The sequence below is a fragment of the Triticum aestivum genome, chromosome 5A (genome assembly GCF_018294505.1).
Source record: "Triticum aestivum cultivar Chinese Spring chromosome 5A, IWGSC CS RefSeq v2.1, whole genome shotgun sequence".
Classification (NCBI taxonomy): Eukaryota; Viridiplantae; Streptophyta; class Magnoliopsida; order Poales; family Poaceae; genus Triticum; species Triticum aestivum.
The window spans coordinates 217,494,087-217,500,861 of NC_057806.1; positions in this window are offsets into that span (position 1 = coordinate 217,494,087).

A 6,775-nucleotide genomic window follows, 5' to 3' on the forward strand; every position below is an offset into this window, starting at 1 on the left:
TCCCCCTGCTAGAGCTGTCGAATTCATCATTGACTTGAAACCTGGCACCACCCCTATAGCTAAACGACCGTACAAAATGCCGCCGCATGAAATCATTGAGCTTAAGGAGGAAATCGACAAATCTCTTGTCAAAGGTTTCATTCGCCCAAGTTGCTCTCCTTGGGGAGCACCTTCTCTCTTTGTTAAGATGAAGGATGGGACAAACCGATTAGTCCAACACTACCGTCCTATAAACCAAGCTACCATTCAGAATAAATACCCTCTTCCTCGGATCAATGATCTTTATGATCAATTGGCTGGCTCATCAGTGTTCTCCAAACTCGACTTGAGGTTGGGTTACCACTAGATCCGTGTTCATGAAGAGGACATCCCAAAAACCTCCTTCGTGACTCGGTATGGATCATACGAGTACACCGTCACGTCATTCGGCTTAACGAATGCTCCCGCCACCTTCTCTCGTCTGATGAACTATATATTCATGGATTACCTCGACAAGTTCATCGTGGTTTATCTGGAAGATATCCTGGTATTTTCCAAGAACAAAGAAGAACATGCTGAACATCTTCGTCTTGTGCTGGAAAAGCTTTGAGAGCATCAACTGTATGCTAAGTATTCCAAGTGTGAATTCTGGCTCCCCGAAGTAACCTATCTTTGGCATGTCATTTCCAAGGATGGTATTGCCGTCAACCCTGAACAAGTTCAGGCTATTCTCGATTGGACTCCTCCGAAGAATGTCAAGCAAGTCCGAAGTTTTCTCGGTCTCGCCAGCTATTTCCGTCGATTCGTTGAGAACTTCTCCAAGATTGCCAGGCCTCTGACTAATCTGTTGCATACGGGTGTCAAGTTCGAATGGACAGACAAGTGTCAGGAAAGTTTCTAGGCGCTCAAAGACAAGTTGACTTCTGCCCCAGTGCTTGCTCCACCTGATACTAAGAAGGACTTCGTCATTTACTGCGATGCTTCCCATCAAGGATTAGGCTGTGTCATAATGCAAGAGCGCAGAGTGATTGCTTATGCCTCTCGTCAACTGCGCCCTCATGAAGAAAACTACCCAGTTCATGACCTTGAGCTTGCTGCTGTCATTCATGCACTGAAGCAGTGGCGACATTACCTTCTCGGTAATCGTTGCGAGATCTTCACCGACCACCAATGTCTGAAGTATATATTTACTCAGCTAGATCTGAACCTCCGTCAACAAAGATGGATGGAGACTATTGCAGACTTTGACGTGGGTATATCCTATACCCCCGGCAAGGCTAATGTAATGGCTGATGCCTTGAGCCGCAAGTCTTACTGCAACCACCTCCAGGTTCACAAAGTTCAGCCCTCGCTTGTCAAAGAATTTAGAAAGCTGAACCTTCATATTGTTCCCCTAGAGCACTCGCTCCCCCTCCCCCGGAGTTCCGCAAGATGAATCTTCTTGTTGTTACTAAGGGTTCCCTAAATACCCTGGCTGTCGTACCAGATCTCGTAGCTGGTATAAAGACTATTCAAGGTTATGACTCTGAAGTCCATAGGATTAAACACCATCTAGCAGAAGGAAAACCCTTATTCTTCACTGTCGCCGATGATGGCGCCTTGTACTTCAAAGGCCGCCTAGTGGTACCATGTTCGAAGAAAAACCTGGATAAGACTAAAAGGGTTATGCAAGAAGCTCATGATACGCCTCTGTCCATCCATCCTGGTAGTACAAAGATGTACCAGGATATTCGTCAAAGATTCTGGTGGTCTAATAGGAAGCAAGACATTGCTCGTTATGTTGCTGAGTGTGACGTTTGCCGCCGTATCAAAGCAGAGCGTCAAAGGCCTGCTGGAACTCTGCAACCTATCTCTATTCCTGAATGGAAATGGGACCATGTTGAAATGGACTTCGTCACTAGATTTCCCAAATCGCAGAAAGGTAATGATGTTATTCTTTTCGTCATTGACCGGCTTTCTAAAGTTGCACATTTTTTGGCGGTCAAAGAGACAATCATTGCTATTTAGCTTGCTACTCTCTACATGGCCAGAATTGTTTCACTTCACGGTATTCCACTGGTTATCAGTTCAGACCGTGGCAGCTTATTCACTTCAAGATTCTGGGCAAGTTTCCAAGAAGCTATGGGGACTCATTTGTCATTCAGTACTGCGTTTCATCCTCAGTCGCAAGGACAGGTCGAACGTGTCAACCAAGTTCTCGAAGACATGCTTCGAGCTTGTGTAATTTCCTTCAGCAAGAAATGAGAGGAATCTCTTCTATATGCTGAGTTCTCTTATAATAATAGCTATCAAGCTAGTCTGAAGATGTCCCCCTTCGAAGTGCTATATGGACGAAAGTGCTGGACCCCTCTGAACTGGTCAGAAACTGGGGAACGTCCACTCTTCGGTCCAGATATTATCCAACAGGTTGAAGAACAAGTTCGCATTATTCACGAGAATCTCAAGACTGCTCAGTCATGTCAGAAGAGTCAGTATGACCGTCATCACAAAGACATGGTCTATCAACCTAGCGAAAAGGCTTATCTTTGAGTTACACCAATGAAGGGTGCTCACCGCTTCGGGATCAAGGGCAAGCTAGCTCCTTGCTATATTGGCCCATTCACTATTCTCGAAAGGCGTGGAAAGGTGGCATATCAACTGGAGCTTCCACTGAACCTTTCCCTGGATCACGATGTGTTCCATGTGTCACAACTCCGTCGTTGCTTCAAGGATCCAATCCGAGCAGTGGATCATGAAGTGCTCGAATTGCAACAGGACCTCTCCTATAAATAGCATCCGGTCCGCATTCTCGACCAAGCTGAACGCCGCACACGTCAGAAGGCGATCAAGTTCCTCAAGGTCCAGTGGTCGAATCACTCTGAAGACGAAGCCACCTGGGAACGCGAGGATCGTCTTCGCGATGAATACCCCGCACTATTTCCTTCTACCTCCTAAATCTCAGGACGAGATTTCTTGTAGTTGAGGAGAATTATGACGCCCGGATAATTAAGCTACAGTAAACCTCTGTTAATGATGCCACGTCACCACGGTTACTGTTGTTAATCTCGCATTAGTTCAAAACTGATTCGAGATTCAAATTCAAAAATATGTCAAACAACAAAACTTTTCAAAAGTTGTAACAAAATGTTCGGGTGGTGCTGAATATTACAAGGGTAATTATAGTAAAGAAAACACAATTTTATAAAATCCTTAAATGCCCTAAAATTAATGAAGACAGAAAAGAAAAAGAAATAAAAGAAATGGAAAATACAAAAAAAAAGAGAAACCCCCTGCCCCCTGGTCCTCAGCCCAGCAAGCCGGCCCATTCGGCCATAGGCCCAGCCGGCCGACCCCCCCCCTCCCGAAACCGCAACCGTTCACCCCGTCTCCCCACTCGCCCCCTCCCCTCGATTGGATCTGGATTGGGAGGAGAACCCGACCCCCTCGCCCCTCCACCCGCGACGCCGGCGCCCGGAGGGCTCCATCGCTAGCCTGCCTCCTCCGTGCCGACGCCGTCCCTGTCCTCCTCCACAACGGACCTCCCCGAACCTCCCCGCGCCCGTTGCCCCAATCCCTGCACCCTGCGGTGAGCCCCGCCGCCGCGCTCGTCTCCGCCGCCCCGCTTCGCTCTGCTGCTGATCTTCTGCCTCGCACCCCATGAGCCCCGCTGCAGCTCTGCCTACTGCCCGGCCAGCCGCTCGACATGCTGCTGCTGCCGCAGCCCCGCACAACGGCGTGCATGCCCAGCCACCTCCGTGCCCGCGCCCGCCGCCCGCCCTTGCTACTTTGCACTGCTGCAGCTCATGCTGCTAGCCGCCGCCGCCTGCATCCATTCCCCCGCCCACCAAAGCGCCCTCCCGCACGTATCGCTCCCCGGCCCGCCTGCCGTAGACCCGCTCCGCTTGCGCGCGACGCCGCTGGTGCACCACCCCCTCGCGCGCGCTCCACCCGCATCGGTCGCCCCGCCGTGGTCGCGCTCACTACCGCGCCCTCCCCCTGCGCGCCGCATGCCCTCTGCTCGCTGCTGCTACGCCCGAGCGCGCCCTTGCCACGGCTGCGCGCGCTGGCCGCACCCCCCGTAGATCCCCCGCGCCAACCTCGCTGGCCCTGCTCACCGCGCGCATCCATCGCCCGCGCCCCGCTACTGCCTTCGCTACCACTTGCCGTAGTCGCCGCAGCCCCGCCGCGTCTCATCGCCCTGCCTGACGAGCGCCCCCTGCTCGCCCCCAGTGCCTTGCCAGTACCACGGCACCGGCCGTGCCCGTGCCGGTCGGCTGCGCTTGCTCAGCCCCCGCTCGGCCTCGCCCCGCTGCCTCGCGAGCGGGCTCGACTCCGTGTTGGTTGCGCCCGCTGACCGCCTGCCCGTCGCCCGCTATGGCCCCCTGGGCGAATGACACGAGGGCCCCATGCCCAAAGAACAGAACATTTCTGTTAAAAAAGGTATAAAAAATAATAATGATAAATAATAATAATAATAATAACTAATAAAATTAATTAATTAATTAATTAATTGATTAACTAATTAATTAACTTAATTACAGAGTATGACAGTGTGGCCCACCCCCCTAATTAATACTAATTAGGTTAATTAAAATGATTAATTAGAATGTGTAACCAACCAGTGGGACCCACTGGTCAGGATTGACCAGTCAACCCTGTTGACTGCTGACGTTAGCATGACATCATGCTGATGTCATGAATCCAATTTTGAACTTAATTTAATTAATTAATTAAATTCCAGAAATTAATAAAATCTTTAGAAAATCATATCTTTTAAACCGTAGCTCGGATGGAAAAACTTTGTACATGAAAGTTGCTCAGAATGACGAGACGAATCTGGTTGCGCGGCCCGTTCGTCCACCACGCATCCCTAGCATATCAAACATGCGACTTTCCCCCTCCGGTTCGTTTGTCCGAAAACGCGAAACACCGGGGGTAATTTCCCGGATGTTTCCCCCCTTCACCGGTACTACCTCGTACCGCGTTAGAGCACACCTAGCATCACGCTTTGTCATGTCATGCATCACTATGGATCTGTTTGCATTATATTTATTGTTTCTTCCCCCTCTTCTCTCGCTAGACACCGAGACCGACGCCGCTGCTACCCAGTACGACTACGATGTTGACGACCCCTCTCTCTTGCCAGAGCAACCAGGCAAGCCCCCCCCCCCTGATCACTAGATATCGCCTACTCTCCTCTATACTGCTTGCATTAGGGTAGTGTAGCATGTTACTGCTTTCCGTTAATCCTATCCTGATGCATAGCCTGTCCTTGCTACTACTGTTGTTACCTTTACCTACAATCCTAATGCTTAGTATAGGATGCTAGTTTATCATCAGTGGCCTTACATTCTTGTCCGTCTACCATGCTATACTATCGGGCCATGATCACTCGGGAGGTGATCACGGGTATATACTTATACATACTATATGATACTTGTGATGACTAAAGATGGGTCGGCTCGTAGGAGTACCCGCGAGTGATTCACGGATTGGGTCCGAAAGGATGTTCGTCCCAACGGCCCTCTGAGTGGATCTTTATGGAGAAGCGACAGGGCAGGTTGAGACCACCTAGGAGAGAGGTGGGCATGGCCCTGGTCGGCGTTTGCGGTTATTTCAAAATAACACATTTAACGAGATCTTGGTATTTGATCTGAGTCTGGCTACTAGCCTATACGCACTAACCATCTACGTGGGGACAGTTATGGGCACTCGACATCCTGGTATCAGCCAAAGCCTTTGTGATGTCAGCGACTGAGCGGCGGACGCCGGATTGGACTGGAACGCCTGCTAGGCTATGTCTGCTTCCGGCCAGGTGTGCAAAGGGCGATGGGCCCAGACCCCTGCGCCATAGGATTTAGACCGGTGTGCTGACCTTTCTATTGTGCCTAGGTAGGGCTGCGACGTGTTGATCTTCCGAGGCCGGGCATGATCCATGAAAGTGTGTCCGGCCAAATGGGATCGAGTGTGTTGGGTTATGTGGTGCACCCCTGCAGGGAAGTTAATCTATTCGAATAGCCGTGATCTTCGGTAACAGGACGACTTGGAGTTGTACCTTGACCTTATGACAACTAGAACCGGATACTTAATAAAACACACCCTTCCAAGTGCCAGATACAACCGGTAGTCGCTCTTTCATAGGGCGGTGAGGGGAGGATCATCGGTTAGGTTTATGCTACACGATGCTAGTTGGTGAACTTACCATCTACTCTCCTCTCCTGCTGCAAGATGGAGGTTACCAGAAGCATAGTCTTCGATAGGACTAGCTATCCCCCTCTTATTCCGGCATTCTGCAATTCAGTCCACATATGATACCTTTATTCCTTTTGATACCAATGCATACATATGTAGTGTAGCTCCTTGCTTGCGAGTACTTTGGATGAGTACTCATGCCTGCTTTGCTTCCCCTTTTCCCCTTTCCTATACTCGATTGCTGTGGCCAGACGATGGAGCCCAGGAGCCAGACGCCACTGTCGATGACGACTACTACTACTCGGGAGGTGCCTACTACTACGTGCAGCCCGCTGACAGCCACCAGGAGTAGTTTAGGAGGATCCCAGGCAGGAGGCCTGCGCCTCTTTCGATCTGTATCCCAGTTTGTGTTAGCCTTCTTAAGGCAAACTTGTTTAACTTATGTCTGTACTCAGATATTGTTGCTTCCGCTGACTCGTCTATGATCGAGCTCTTGTATTCGAGCCCTCGAGGCCCCTGGCTTGTAATATGATGCTTGTATGACTTATTTTATTTGTAGAGTTGTGTTGTGATATCTTCCCGTGAGTCCCTGATCTTAATCGTACACATTTGCGTGTATGATTAG